Genomic DNA, 17,504 nt, shown 5'->3' on the forward strand with positions numbered 1-17,504 from the left:
TGAATTATAACTAATAGAACGTCAGAGATGCTAATAGATGAAATGAGTCTCAAATACTCGCCCTCATTCAGCAGGTTACTCGTGAAAACTTCAAATTATCACCAATAAAAAGCCCGAGAAGTCAAGATTTTACCGGGACAGAGGAGCTTGCTCTTGTAGCCGTCGAATGGCTTCGCAATTAGTTGAGGTTGTGATCACATTTGCTTCTCTTAAAAAGCCGTCATTGTAATCGCTCTCTTCTATAATGTCCATTAAGGGGAAGAAGTTTAATGATCATTTAGTCGAAACTTGGAGCAAACATTCAAAAATACACTCGAGGTTAAGTGTTCATTAGAAACTTGCATACAAATGCCTCATTCGCGGTCAATGATTGGCCGCTCATGGACGCTGATAAAACGACCAGAAGTTTTACATTAGGTGACATGCCCATGGACGCTTCAGTCGATGCTTTTTCTCCGTTAACGTAGAACTGCAATCTTCCTAAATTACAAGAAATTTTGCTAGATTAGAATTAAAGAAAGGAAAAATGGTCAGCTATAATATCTAATTTGATACGGTTTGACTGAAATGAATTCTGGAATTGGAAAATGTTATGCGAAACTCACACTGCGCACTCTATATAAAAAGAGCAGGATTTGAATGTTAGATATTAATTTTTCTGTAAGTAAGAAAGTTAGATCTAGATATATTACGCAGAAGATAAATATTTGTAATAATAAAATATTGGATTTCCTACATGAAGAACTATGCTTTCCGGTGCAGTACGAACAATTTCCCTTGCAAGCGCTCTATAGAGGCTATAAACTGTCCTATGAATTATAACCACACGTACAGCTGTCATGTTTTCTCTTCCGAAGCCCAGACAGATACGCGTGTGAAATTTATAGCTCTGTTCAAATTAAATAGGATGATTTGAGGCGAGCGATGACACATTCATACGTATTCCTCGCAGGATGATATCTTTAGGAAGGACGCAGTGTGTGGCTGCATATGAGAATCTGGACTTCAATGCACTAGCGTTTTGAAATTTTCGCAATTCTGAGCTGGATTAGAAATTTTGCCCACTACAAAATGCTTCGTTTAGTATTCATAGAAAGGTGAGTGCACTTCTCACGTCCAATTTGTATCGGACAGAGCGATGTCAGATCTGCAACATCGTGATGGGATGTGATGCTTCTGCTCTATGGTACGTGAAATATCACTTAAAATCTTTGATAAAAATGGTTTTACCGCCACTATATTCAGTTCGGTCGTTTATTGCATGCTTCCCCAAAATCCTTAACTTTAAAACAAATTTGATCCGAGCTCCAGCTATAGTGGCGCGATTAATGACTTGTTAGTGATCAAATATCACGATGACGCAGGGATTGCATAAGAATTGCTATCATTAGAAGTAACATGTATAAATGGCATTACTCGAATAAATTTTGAAGATTATGTCACTCATGTGAATGAATTAGAGAGACGTTTCCATTTCTAAACCAGCATTTAATGCAATCGAGCTTGTCCAGCAGAACACTTATTCAAGTAGTGAGATGCGTCGATGAAACCTGAGTTTAACAACAAGTTCAGGTTTCAAGCCCTCTGTCATTGCTGAAAGTGAAAATGACGAAATAAAGACGTATCTCTGTTTTAAATTGATAAATCCTGCTTTCAAAATACGCTGAAATGCAGCTCTACGCGATCAGGTCAAGAAATTAAATTATCAAATTATTTAGCCCATGGCAAATCCAGCTATATAAAGTCAATAATCCACTAAATCAGTGGAGCTCAACGGATACGAAATTTGATGCAAGCTTGTGAGAAATTCGGCACCCGTTGCCGTCAATTTGTATATAGAAGGTTTTTTGTATTTGTATTTTATTGAGGTTTTCTTTGCTAGATTTGTCTATATTTAGGTGTTCCACTCTAAAAAGTTCATCTGAAAGAAAAGTATGCAACTCAACTCAACTCAGTCGTATGTTTCTCCGTCCTTTTTCTGTATTTTTCTCCGTTCACTGTATTTTTCTCCGTTCAAGAGATCTAGTTCGTGCATTTAATAATGGCTGGACAGAAAATAAAAAAGATAGTCGAAAAGCCCTCAACGGCCTCTACTGTGGAAGTTCTGCTATGTTGAGAATCGGCGACAGGCCACATCAGGCCTACACTTCAGAGCCGACATCACCATGTTATGTTATGTTATGTTATGCATTCAAATTTGCTGATTATAAGGAAAAGTTACGATGTCAGTTGGCTGAAATTATATTTGCGTCAAGTGGAAACCTGGGTGGGTCTGTCTTTGTGAATTTTTCAAACTCTAAAGCCCCATGATTCCTTAGTTCAAATTATCATTTAATCTTGAAAACAATCAAACGTATCACCTGAGATTTTCGTTACCAAATAGTTCTGCAGCTACTCTGCACGCCATCATTTTGGTATTAACATATTATTGCCTGTTGCTAAAGCATTAACATTTTTTTCTATTCTTTGTTTCAAATGAATGCCACTGAAATATGGTACTCTTTATTTTTGCAATATTAAATTCATTCGTACATCGGTGGGAAAAAATTAGGATTAACGCATAACTCTTAAAGTTATCGTAGTGAAATTCAAGAGTTATAAGTTAAACCTGAAATGAGTTTAATCGAATCAAGTCATTGAGTTAATAACTGTTTAGTGCCCTTCGCTCCAAAAAGTGCTGTACAATAATATTGTAACCGTGAGGATCATCACAATTAATATGTTTATCTCAAATTTATTTCTTACTTCATGAAGCAGTAAACCCTTCTACTGCTCTTCCTATTTTTACCCTCAAACTGATTTCCAGATTTCCAGCAATATTATTCAATTATTATTCCTACAAAAGGTGTTCTTCTCACTGAGTACTAAAACCTTAGGTTGGTGTTTATTTTTACGGAAAATAGTTGAAACATGCATCGCAGCGCGAGGAGCGCTGACCTGATGTATTGTTTTTAAAGCAAATCCCGGCTGGTCAATATTTTTGACCAGCTCATTGAGAAAAAATTTGAGAATTGAGAGAATAATTCTCATTGAGAATCAATTTTTTTATTGATCGAATGGTGATGCGTAAACGGAAGGGTGGCGTCCGAACATATAGAATCCAAGCAGCAAGTGCTCCGACAGCGCGCCAATATTTCACCCGCTGCATCACTTCCACCAAATAAAACATTGAAGTGCGCAATCTTGACGCCCAATGGATCGTTTTTGGAATATGGAAACAGATTTTCAATATTTTTCTAGTGCGCAACAGTAATTGCATTTCTCTTGTGTTACGTTGCTCTAGTTTTTGAAATCCTGAATACTTTACGGCTATTCATGAAATTTCGAAAGATTCATCTATCGCGCATAAATTATTAATTGTGAGGTAAGGGACAATATGCTAATGATTAATATGAATGAAGCCACGTAGAGCTCGTAGTTACCATCGTCAATCGATGTCTGGTGAGACCATTAACAAGCTTTAGAGCTTCAAGCGATCCAGGATGCCACTGAATCGGGCCAATACAAGTCAGGTATTTTATATGCCTCCGGAACTGTATTGGAAAGCACCTGCAGTCATGCAATGGCTTCCAACGCATGGGCAGCATCCATATATTGCCGCCTCTTTTGAACAACACTGAAATAATACAAATAAAAATAAACGTATAAGAATTCACTTTATTGCCACAAAATAAGCAATCTTAAATTTTTTTATCTTCACATATGTATCTGGCAAATAAATGAGTGGAGGCTAAAAATTTGTATTAAAAATGCTTACGAGTGAGTTTAGTGAAATTAGTGATATGAATCGAATACAAAGATGATCACACTATAAAATAGATGTTACATAAACTTCAAAAATACATAAAATAGACTTGTCAAAACAGGAATTCATCTAAAATGTTCAGTTGGTTCAGCTCGAAAATATTTTTACTTCTTTGAGACTCTGGAGGGCCGAGCAAAGTCTGGTAGTCTCTGCCACGAGAAACGCTCGTGTGGCTCACAAATCCACTTGCCTTGTTATGTTTGTGGTCCGTGCAAATGTGTGTGCGAGGCCTGTGCGAAGATTATAATACTTCGTGGCGCTTAAGTTTTCCAACGGGACCAGTTACAGCCAAGAGTTAATTTTTTGGAAGAAAAATTGCATCATATTCCAAGACTGTAGTTCTTGTTCGCCGGCGAAGATGAATGCTGAAACTTTGCGTACGAATATTTTTTTTTCAGTATCATACGAGTACGAGGCAAGATGTAAGGGGTGATAGACAGTAGCAGAAGACTTAGAATTTTTTGATTACCTCAAACCAAAAAAAAAAATCAAGTGAATGACAGCGACTCCTCTATCGCTAATGTAGGCTAATAAGAAGTTTGTGTTGTCAGTGGAGAAGAATAATTGATCAATATAATGTACGACGTAATTCAGAGTGATCACTCTGTTGAGTGTCACGCAAGTTCCCACACCTTGAAAATATTTGTTGAAAAAAACACTTAAAAACATAGTCTGAAATAGATTTTCACAATTTTTTGTAAGTACAGCAAGAATCACAAATTAGTTCCTTCACTAGCGCTTCACAAATAATTGACTGGCACGACGTGCGTGGTCGGAAATTTTATGAAGAGTAAGAAGGCAGGTGAGTGGTGAGCGAGGAGTGGTGACAGCACATGAGTGGAGAGCGAGGAGTGGTGACAGCACATGAGTGGAGAGCAGAGCGTGATGACAGCACATGAGTGGAGAGCAGAGCGTGGTGACAGCACATGAGTGGTGAGCAGAGCGTGATGACCTATTCGGACACAATCACAATCCTGAGCTCCCCATGATTGCCTGAGATTGGCGATGAAAAAACTATCTCTTCGGCGTTGATTGACGCACCGGATTTATATATAGCGAACAATCATTGTGCAGACCGTCTTCTTTTGTGCCTGAGCTTCAACTGGAAGATTTTTTCCTTTTGTTTTCCTGTTGTTTAACACGGGCCAGCCTCCAGCAGCGAACTTTTGTCTGCAAAAACTAGAAGCACATTTTGTTTCTTTTTTCACTGTTCTCTGAAAAAACAGTTTGATCGGAAAATTTTACAGGCATCTGTTGTTCTGTTACTTGCTTTACGTTCTTTGAGGGCCCAGCTCCAGCAAAAAATTTTTATCGTACATTTTTTCCTTTATCTTAGCTTAATGGTGCTAAGATAAAGTTAAATTATACTCGTATATCACACAAGATCCACACAAATTATAAAGATCGTTAATTTCAAGCTTTTTTCATCGTGTCCACTTTATTATATGTATTTTAGGACAATGTATTAGATTTATCCAATTTAATGTGGAGCGTTTCGTCAACTTTTTAAAGCTCGGTTGCACAATAGTGCAGGAAAGTTGCGGAAGTGTACCGAAAAGATGTTTGAAAAACTATAAACCCCTAGGCTGATTCTTTTACGATTCGTGAATCATTCGATATTTTATTATATATGAAAAATAATATATAAATGAAAACTTTACCACAAACCTCTATAGCATTTTTAGAGATCATAATGGGCAAAAAGCGCCATAATGCGAGTTTAGATTACACGTTCCAGGCTTCAATAATGAGAGTAAATTGAGAGTATATGAGATTAAATTGAGTAAAACATATATTTTAAATGTTCCCTAAAATAATTTCGGTATTTTAATTGCTATTTTCAATAGAAGGTCCCTTTTACATTATGCTTTCTATTTCTAGCGATCTACATCATCATCTCTACATCATCATCTCGAACTACATCATCATCTCTATACCAAAAATGGCTAATACTCCAAATATATAGTGTATTACAAATTACACTGTATATTTTACACTGCAAACTGTATATTTATATTTTACACAAATTACAAGCTGTATATTATAACTTATATAAATTAAAAACTGTATATTTTACAAATTACATTGTATTACACAAAATATTACAGTGTTTCTATTTCAATTTGAATACATTCAGTTTTAAGGTGGTACTTGCACACATTTTGCCTGCAACCATCTCGCCGATCAGTTATCGAATGAAGATGTTAACTAAGCAAAATAATAAACATAATAAACTAACGCCAAGATATATATAAATATATGTAGCACTTGAGTGTCACGAGTGTCGAATGGCCATGACTTAACTGAGTAAAAAATTTAAGAAAATTAGTTATTTTTAGAGTGACCCGCTGACCATGAGTATTATAATATAAAGCTCTAAAAAGTAAAACATGAATAGTCGGGTTTCTTCAACAATGCTTTTTACCTATTATGACCCTCGAGATACCTGAATTTATTTGGGGTTGAATTTTCATGTAATTGCTTCAATTTCATATTTTTAATCTTTTTTACTACCGTCTAATAATGAAGATAATAGGTTTAAAAAATTGCTCTGCAACTTATAACATACTCACATATTACAAAGCAATTTCAGTGGTGATTTTTCGGAAAATTTTCTTATCTACAATACTATTTCATATTTTGTACATTTTCAGACGAACCGTGAATCATCAAGAAATCAAACTGGTGGTCTAAAATTTCGCACACATCGTTTTTCTGCATTTCCACACGAAAAGGTAAAAATAACGCTCCACCTCACTATGCATGGCTTACGGGACGGCAAGAAAAACTCCGTAATGCACAGTGGCTGCCGTCAGAGCAACGCGGCAAAATTGGCAGTTGTGGGGTTAATTCTCAATTACGCTGCTGGAATATTCATAAGTTTAATGAAGCCTTCACATGTAAAGGTGCAGTTAGCAGCGCAAAAACACCCCGTAAAAGTGACTTAGAAAGTTTCAAGCGCTGACTATATAATCTCCGGGAATTGTGCAGCGAGTTTCGACTAATTGCAGGACTTATTCACCGTTGGGAAACCTCCAAAGAACTGCGAAGAACGATCGCGTACTGAGAACACTGAGCTTATAGTTTTGTATCGTACTCTGAATTTCAGCGAAATATTTATGCGTGTGCTGACATTTTAATTCGATAGGAATTACGATGGAACTAAATCTTGAGATGGCTCGTAAAAATTTTAAATAAAAACTTGCGTAAAATGTAATGCACATTGTGGACGCAATTATTGTTCAACATGATATAGATTTTTAAAAGTTCAATACTCGTGCACCACACAAAAAAAATTCTTGTAGCACAAATTTAAAATAATTGGACAAGCTAATTAACAAATAAAAGTTGTGTCGTAAATAATATAATTAATATACTCTTGTAATACTTGTCAAGAATCGACTCCACTCTGGCCCTGGCAGTCGGACAGGGTCCAATTAGAGAGATCTAATTGATTTCAGACGCGCCTCATTGGCCCTAAATTTCAGGCTTAAGCTGGAGTTGTGGCGCGTGCTGTGCAGCTGTTGCAGTTGTGGCTGCATCGGCTGTGGCTGCATCGCCTGAGGCTGCATCGCCTGTGGCTACATCGCCTGTGGCTACATCGCCTGTGGCTGCATCGCCTGTGGCTGCATCGCCTGTGGCTACATCGCCTGTGGCTACATCGCCTGTGGCTGCATCGCCTGTGGCTGCATCGCCTGTGGCTGTATCGCCTGTGGCTGCATCGCCTGTGGCTGCATCGCCTGTGGCTGCATCGCATGTGGCTGCATCGCCTGTGGCTGCATCGCCTGTGGCTGCATCGCCTGTGGCAGCATCGCCTGTGGCTGCATCGCCTGTGGCTGCATCGCCTGTGGCTGCATCGCCTGTGGCTGCATCATCTGAGTTATTTCCTGCTAACACGCTGCTAAGGCGGCCTGTACACGACCAGACAATACAAATTGAAAAATATATATAATTCTGATTCTTAATTTTATGTGTCTTTCACCAGCTTTTTGTTGGCATTCAAGCAAATTTCAATTCAAATACTCAGCTTCGATGCGTTAAAGTATTACAAAATCAAAAATGATAAAACATTGAAGTTAGTCATTTTCATAAATGGCCTAAACTTTTTAAACTATTTACAACCTTGAATTTCTTTTATGTACAACAACGCCAGTAATTTCTTGCATCTGGTCCAGGTTCCACTTGACCTTGCAAAAGAAAAGAATATGCTATGGACTTATTAAGACAGTAAAACTTTTTAATCTGTGACCAAGCCGGTCGAACAGCAGCTTTTTATAAAAATTATTGTCACGAACTTTTTCTCTTAACAGAGAACTTGAACGCCGAGATTCCAATTGAAGTCAAGAATTATATACCTGTTGTTTTTCTAGAAAAACGAAGTAAAGTCGTGTTACTTACCTCGCCCTTGGTAATTCCCCGCCCACATGCATGCTTTGGAACATATGGTCTCGTTCTTCCTCTTGATCGAGAGTCGCTCTCAGGGAAATGCATGGACCAAACAAAACAGAAACTCTTGGCACAGAAGCTCTTTTTGAGCAGACAATACGAATCGACCTTCTAAAGCGTTATGTTTACGATATGAGATTGCAGAGAACTTCGATCATTGTTGTAAGGGAAGCGTGGCTATTTGTTCTTTTTTTGTGGAGCTGTGAAGGGGGCGTGAATAAAGTGTCGGCTATAATATTTGAAGATAAATTTTTGTATATTGTTTGCTTTTACATAGTTCGATATGTTGTATTTGTGGCCAGATTTTGGATCACTATATGTTTTTTTTTCGGCTCAGATTAAGATTTAATCAGTTTAGTAACTATCCATAAATTCGTGACAAAAAATCTGAACTTCGGACCTCAATCTCAATTCAATAAACTAGAAAGAAACTTCCTTCGTGACCAGGAGAGGGAACTGCATGGCACAGACACGCGAGCACCAACCACACCATGCAGCTTAAGGGAGCGTGCGTGGGCCCTGGAGATGGCATTGGTGAAATATTGGTGGGGCATTGCTGGAGTATTGCTGGAACATTGCTGGGGTAATGGTGGGCATTGGTGAGTCATTGGTGGGGTATTAGCGGGGAGCCAACACCCTGCCAACAACTGACGATGAACACGCTCGTGCTTCACTAACCGAACTTGCGCCCTTCATCAGGAATTTATTCACTTTTTTGTTCGTCTCAGAATACTTGAATCCGCGTCGAATTGCATAAGTAGTACGGTTTTGAGTACAATTGTGACAGAAGAAGCTGTACTGTTCTTTTTAGCTCAACCTCTTGCTGCCGTGTTTCTAATTAAACCAATATGATCATTTTTCAAAATATGTTTCACCGATACACAAAAAAGGTTACTCTAGTCCAGACATGCCAGTGAAGCGACTAATTGTATAAATTCTAGAGGAGTAAAAATAGAATGAACATGAAACTTCTAATTTTTATGATCCGCAATTGCAGCAGCCAAATTGGCAATTGTTCTGTATTCACAAGTATTTAGCTGTTTATATCGCATATTTTTAAAAAAATTTCCCAATTTATTTGAGTTTGATTGAAGAAGGTTCATTGATTTAGCTTCTCGTAATTAGTGCCTATCAATAGTGCTCAGTGTACCTTATACAGATTAATTCAAGGAAACTTCCTTATTTGAAAGTTCAATAAAAAATAACTAGTAAAGATATATTTACAATATAAATTTATTGAAAGAAACATTATCTAAATTAATGTACTATTTTTTTTTAATTACTTCGGACAAATGACGGCCCCCACTGTCAATGCATTCAGTTAGTCGATTTTTGAAGTTCCGTTAATATCGATCAAACATATTGACGGGTATGTTGGCGAAGGCTTGGCTTATTTTGTTCTTCAAATGAGGTAAGTCATGTTTCTTGGACAGACATTGCAAACAATTGATTTAAGAAAACCCTATAACAAATCACACGGAGCCAAATCGGGGATTGAGCTGGCCAGAGAAAGTCGCCTCTCGAGGAGATGAGGCGCTCTGCAAAATGCTGTCGCAGAAGATCCATTGAACATCGCGCTGTTCCTCTCTAACTTTCTCTAGGTTTTCGGGTGTTGTGGCAGTCCGCTGACCTCTAGACCCTCTTGCATCACACTTCCACTTGCCCTATATATGTTCACCCACGTAACAATCGATTTCCGACCAAGAACCCGACCTGAAGGACGAATAAGGAACCGAGTACGGAATGTTAGTTGAGTAGCGATAACTGAATTGTCATTAGAATATTACGCCTCGATAGCAAACGCACGCTGCTTACTTGTCTAATGCATAGTGGCAATTGACTAGGCGTGACACAAAACTTCATGACCTTGCCTTTCACATGAAATAGTTTTTGCTCTTTTCCTACAATATCTGGCTGCTTTGCACGAAGTACGAAAGAGGAGGTTTCTTGTAAATCATCCGGTATATGTAAGTTATATTTCTGGTATGACCGTTTATGGAACAACTGCACAAAATGAATGTATATTGCGTATTTTGACTAGAAAATTTACCAAAAGTTAAAAAGTCTAATAAATGGAGCGAAATACAATGGGCATCATCTGAAAATATGGGTTGTAATAAATGCAACCAGGTAAAACGTTGCCAGGAATCGATAACCCCTGCAATTTTAGAATCACGTTATCCTGAATCCCGTCATATTGAATCCCGTTATTCTTGGAGGTTCGTTGAACAACTGTATCGCCTTGTTCCAAAGATTTTCCAAGATTTATCTGAATTCTGTCCGAATTTCAAACTTTATCCGGTTTTTGCCAGAACTTTGCCAGAACTGTGGCCGAACTTTTCATAAGCTTCGTCATGACATGGCATGAGACATGCCAAAACTAGCGGAAATTATGTTTGACTCACAGATCATCCAAGAATAGCGTAGATAGCGTTATGATTTCAAGCAGTGGCTCCATAATCAATAGTTCTCATCGTCCTATTGAATAACAATGATCATTAGGAGTGAAGCTTGGTGCAGTCTTGTACAAAATTCTCTTTTGAATTTCATTCAAAAATAATGCTTTTTTGAATGAACGATTCAAACGCTAACGACCACTTGATGATTCGTGGAATGATTGGGGATTAGCTAATTTTTTTTATGTTTACATCATCGGTATGACTGAGTCTTCATTACATTTTACATCTGGTCGATGAAGAACCTGATAACTTCGTGTTTTTGGCTCAATTATTTCTATTAAAGATATAATCGTGAATAACATTTCAGGCTTCTATTTGGCTCCTACAATAGCTGTTTTGTTTTAGATTTGAAAATATGGAAACAACATTGCGCTAAAAACTGAAGAAAATATTGCAATGGGGTGAGGGAGAGAAAGCATTAGGACCGTTTGAATACTGTATGGATGTCATGGCCGCTTACAGTAGTGACTCGCACTGTTATTATATGAAACTCACTGCCTTAAAAATCGAGTAAAAATTAACCTCTGCGTGATTAATTTTACCTGTGACATAGGCCGGGTTATGTCATTATATAAAAATAATGACGGAACAAGGCCAATGAAATAAATTAAGTGTGATTGCATGCGAGCTACAGCTATGAACTCGACACATGAGGCCTTCCTCGCCTCATTAAGAGTAACATGAGAGTGATGACGAGCAAATTAAACGCACAAGAGTGCTCCTCTCTAGTCATATGAAGCCAGAATTGCGCCATCATTCCCTCCATGATGACGACTAATGCTGACTGGTCATGGTAATGTTTTTCTTGCTTACTTCCTTAGTTGCTGTTGTAGCGGCGTTAAACCTGCGCCATCACGAAACACAAGAGTTAAAAATTTTTTAATGCAAGGGATAGTATTACCTTTTTTAGAATAATTCGGTATTTTCATTGTTATTGGTGACGTTATGTCAAAAATTGCAGACGACGTGTTTGGGTTCTTAAGCTCGTTGCAAATAAGTTGTTCGTTCGAACTCGGATTTTTACGATTAAGATTTATGATTGGTAAATTTTATGCGTTTTGCGAAAATGTTCAGAGTGTTGTGGTAAAATGTTGTGGGAGTTGCGGTGGGGTTTGCATTCAATTTTCTGGGCGTGACGCAACTCCAAACTTATAATCCAATCGCCGGCCAATTTAAGGCTTGAAACTTCCCAATAATTGACTGTAGCCCGAAGTTAATACAGTTTTCGCAAAGTTGAACGACCGACTCTTAGAAATAGGTCAATTCCATTAATTATGCGGCCTTAATTAAGTTACTTCGTTGTAATGCAAGGCTACAAACTCGGCTCACTTATCAGCCTTTATGTAGTTCGTTGAGCCGAATAATGTCAGGTTGATGTTATTTGACCACTACAGAAAGACTGGCTTGAATGAATGACGCGTCCAGCTAGCCTCCTTTTTTTATATATCCTAGCAGGCATCCTCTATGACATTAGCTGGATAACTTTACCTTAAGCTCTACATTAAAGTTTATCCCTACCACCGACTACTTCTATCTGGTGCCTTCAAAACTATTTTCAATAACAAACATTCACATAGTTTACGTATTTTTCGAGATATTATTTTGAAATTTTGAACACAAGTTTTTGAAGATTGTACCCAAATTAGAATTTTTCTAAGGGCAAAAATTTAATTCGTTATCCACTTAGTTTTGTTGGCTCAATGAAATAAAATCTGTCCAACTTTTGTTGAGATACAGTACAGGTTTGGCTCATCATCCCTTTGCCTCATTTAAAAGCCATATCCAATTACTATAAATATTTTAGTTTCATAACTTTTTGGCGTATGCGCCTCAGTATATTTGACTTTAAATAGACACTTTAAAAATATCTCCTCCGTCGAGTTTTCAATAAAATTGGCACATTATCATACAGTGTGTAATAGCATTGTTATGTTGTTGTCAAGCGAGGGAATTTCTTGAGTTAGGGAGATATTTTGAATTTAATTACTCAATTTATTGGAAGTAAATATAATTTACAAACGACAGAACTTACACAACTGAAATTTTGGAATTTGAAACGGGCTTTCTGCTGTTGTCCAGTGGATTTCTTTCTACTGCTAGCGGAAATTTAGAATTGAATTACCACAGTTATTGTAGTAAAATAGAATTTAGAAACAACTTATCTGATGCTAGTGAAATTCAAGCAACATATTTACGGTTGTCAAGTAATTGCATATCTTGGGTTGGAGAGTTACTTAATGATTATCCGGTAAGTTAAATCAATATAATCACTAAAGATAATCTAAGGCAATATAATTCGTTAATTAATTTACGCAAATTCAGAAGAAAGTGCTGAACATTCGAGAAACTAATTAAGTGCCTAAATTGAGTGAATTTATTGACTCGTGTTCAATCTTTCTGTCAAACTCCAGCCAATCCAACACGACTTCATTGGCCGTCGCGTGGCGATAACTTTTACCGAAGTCGAGGTCCTCCGGCAATTACTTAAGTGAAGGCGGGAAATTTCCGCGTTTCCCTTTGCGGCCTTCGCAAGAGAAAGTTTTTCACTGAATCACTTTTAATTAGCAGCTTTTGGTGCCATCAGATCTAATTCAAAGCCTAATATTTAATTATAATTCACTTCAAATCTTGTCTTCTTTCAATGAGTTTATTAACTAGAAAATTTAATTTAATTAACAAAATCTACCTGTACGAGTGTTATTTTAATAGAAGTTAAATTAAAATGGAAATATATTTTACAAGCTTATGAAGTGCAAGCAAAAAAATGTGCTCAACTTTTCTCTCTTAATTTTGTTAAACTGAACATTTATTAGTCGTAAATACGTGCCTTTTATCGAAAAATATATTGTGTCCGTCTAACCAGTAAACACTAAGTTCTTCGAGCCATAAATTAACTCACATATCTACATGGGATTTATCCTAAGAATATTCTGTATCCAAGCGTAATAACCTGTGGTTGTTTGAATGCCGTTTCAATTTAGCAGCTCGATTAAGATCGAAATTTTTGCCAATTGATTTATTTTAAACGGGACTTGTGACGCTCAAAATATTCAGCGGCGTTAATTTCCTTCCAAGGCGCTAATGAGCTGAAAAATTTTGATCATCGCGGCAGACGTGATTGCCGAACACCCGCCGTAATATCGGCCTGTGCTCCGGATATAGAAAGACCGGGAAGTGAACGTCAGAATTGCCTATGGAAAAATCCGTAAATATGGCAAGCCGAATGCTTACAATTTAAATACGATTAGGAAATTCACGGATACTACGATTTTGTTTATTTACTGAATGAATAAAAGATATATTACCCAAGCGATACACTTTTATAATTGCTAAGAACAGCAGTACAAGCAATTATTATTGAAAATTAAAGTACAGGAGACTAAAATATTCAATAATGTAATAAAAAATATACCTAGTTTTTTCTTTCAAATTTATAGCAAGTTTGAAATGAGCGATTCACCCACAAAAAAGTGGTCGGTGAGGTGCCTCATGGTCTTGTATAAAAAACCTTGGTGGTGTAATTATTATCGTCGATGTTGCGTCCATTGCGAGTGCAGCACTGAGCGTCAGGCAGGCAATCGATTGGCTTCGTTCGTCGTATTTCGTTGTTTGGGTTGCTGATCAACCACGGAAACATGCAATGAAGTTTCTATATAATAAATTTGTGCACCTGAAACATTAAAACATTACAGTCTCGTGCCAAATTCCTCAAACAAATCAATGTTGCATACACCCGTTTAAATAAAGTAATTAAATCAGATTAATTCATCTATTTCTATATAAATAGATGAATTAAATATTGTAAGGAAGCTTCTTTAATTACATATTCATTGTCTTAAGATTACTTTTTGGTTGATGATTTTTCATACAATTGTAAAATTTTCCAAACTATAAGGTTGCAAAAGAGTATTTTTTATAAAATTGGTGAAGTTTTTACGCACAACTTAGTAAATGTTACACCCAAATATTCTTTGTCCAGATATTGCTGACGCAGAAAAATTAGGTTAATTTTAGGAGAGCACTGTTTATGTTTGATGTTATAAGAGTGATTGTTGTAAATATTATAAAGTCGGCATATTTTTGTACGGGTAAAAATTGTCAACGCGGCGTCCAGGCTTTCCGTGCAAGCGGAAATAAATCATGATCGAGGCGGACGTGAGCTGCAGCTCAGCCTTACATTAAAAGATTCCCGCAAAAAATTTCTTGTGTTGCAAGGAAGAATCCGCTGATCTAGAATCATCTTGACGCAAGTATTTTCAGCAAGTCTAAACATTTTTTAGACGTATGTCTAAAATTTTCGGCGGCACATTTCTGCGTTGTCATTCACTTTGAACTATCTTCTTGATTTCAGTAAAGAAGTTTGAACACACTTCCATATTATTTTTAGAAAATTGTTAATATTCCTTTTATAGAACTTTTTGAATATACGTTTCGGTTGACGGTCTAAATTAAGTGGATGAAATCTCATTCAATTACCTTTAGTCGTGCAGTGCAGAAATCCCTTATTTTTTTTTTTAGTCCTTTAAGTTCCTTGTGTACAGACTCACTTGACCTAGTGCAGTGACCCATGTGGTTCAATTTAAAGAATGAAATTCAGCGGACGTGTAGGAAGGCCTCTATTATTTGGAATTTAACTTTAACATTGATTTAACTTGTAACATGTTTTAAACATTGAAGCGCAGATTAACTATGGAGAATATTCGAAGTTCTAAAACTAGGTCTTCACTTCTCAGTTTTATAAAAGAAATAACTTAGGACGTACTTTATTGAGGGTAAACTACATCAATAATAAGTTCAACCAGTGAATTATAGCTATAAAATATTAAGTGTATTATACGGATGAACAGGACGATTTCAATCCAGCTATTATCATTTGTAATTGAGTCTGAGTAATTGTACCCTTAAACTGTCAGTTTTCTCATGATGAATTTGTTTGAATTAGCGAAATTTTCTTATTTTAGCATATAAATAATTCAAAGTTTCAATGAACACGGAAACTAGACGAAGTGGACATCGACACGACGGGATGCTCTGGAAAGTCTACGGAATTCGATGCAAACATTTAAGTATATATTCCTGAGCATACCTTCTGCATAAATAAAACGGACAAATTACCAGTATATGACTGAAATACTTGAATTAAAAGGCGTGAATTATTATAGGATCTACATTATTGAATAATTGATGCACGTTTATCCTCGATCTGCGTTGTTGATACACCACAATACTTGATTCATTTGTTTCAATATTTTTTGTCTCCAAGACCCTTGATTGCCTGGCTGGCCATGAACATCACAGGGTTCACACTTGCCGGTAAACAAACCCAAACTTGAGAATTGGTTGAATATAGTACATGGCTAATCAATATCAGTGTTCAATAAAAAATCGGTGGAATTCACAAATTAATAACGGTCCAAATCCTAAAGGATCATACAATTTTTAACAATTGGCTAGGAGCGAGGTAAGCAGGTTCTGGCCAAGAATCAAGCCTCACCTTTGACGTCTCCGAAGCTTCAAGGAGTGTAGCTTCCGGGAGAGTAGCACCACCGTGACTACAGCTGCTGAGCAGAACGTCTGAGCTCCAGGTAGGGGAACCACGCTCTCGTCGAGCCACCACAACGCCAGATCAAGAGGAGAGCAGGACCGCGGCCGAGGTAAGATGCTGAAGATATGCCTTCCAAAAACTGCTAGGCAAACACAGGTGAAGCGGGAACACCGTGCGGTTAGGCTGGTGTAGGAAATCTGACTATTCTTGCTGCAACAACTCTTCTTTGGGTTCGGCTTGACACTGGCCAGAAAAGCGGATTATTTATGACTACCAAAATATGAACTCCACCAGATTTTTGTACAGTAATGCAGTTATTCATGGCTCAGATGACGCAGTAATGCTGTTATTCATGGCCCAGGTTACGAGTGAACGCAAATCTATTATGGCCCTAATGAAGCATCGTTTCTCAACCACTGGTCAGTACCGAGGTTCATAGTTTCTTCTAATTTAAAATTTCGAGAATACAATTGTAGACATTTTTTGAAGTTGCGTGTCTTTAACGTAGCGTTGACATTTCTCAATTCTCGTTCGTCAAAAATTGAAATCAAAGAAAACGCCATGTAAATTCTCAATTTTTTCATGAAAAAGTTTTCCAACTTCAATATTTCACGCTCTTCGTTGCTCCATCCGTGACTGGTGAAATGATAAACCAAAAATGATGGAGATAATAAAACTAGTAAATTTATTTCCATATATTTATATTCATGCACCTACAAATATGTTCAAGCAAGTAATAACTTTCATGTCTTAACTTCAGCTTGTCTTTCCAGAAGACTTGACTTGACGTGCCGTGCAATGACCTCACAAAGTAGATGTATTTCATTCACAATCACTTGCAAAAAATGTATGATTTTACTATTTACGGAAAATTTAGTTCATTAAAGGAATTTTTACCACAAATTAAAGAAACAATATTCTCCGCGTTGAATATGATGGAATAGTTCAATCGCACGAATTTTGAGTTCGTTATTCACTCTGATTTGACAAAAGATTGAAAAATATTCAACATCGTACAGGGTGAAGATCTAGGAACGATATTAATTATAAAATCGAAAAAAAGTTGTCTAAAAAATTATAAATATATATATGTAAAATTATAATTATATAAAAACACGTACATATAAATTATAGAAACATGTATATAAATAATAATTATATAAAAATTATGCTTAATTATAAAACTAAAAAAATATAAAAATAAAAAATACAAGAGCAGCAAATAAGCTTAAATCAGCAGGTGTTTACA

The sequence above is a fragment of the Hyalella azteca genome, unplaced genomic scaffold, assembly GCF_000764305.2.
Source record: "Hyalella azteca isolate HAZT.00-mixed unplaced genomic scaffold, Hazt_2.0.2 contig11104, whole genome shotgun sequence".
Taxonomy (NCBI): Eukaryota; Metazoa; Arthropoda; class Malacostraca; order Amphipoda; family Hyalellidae; genus Hyalella; species Hyalella azteca.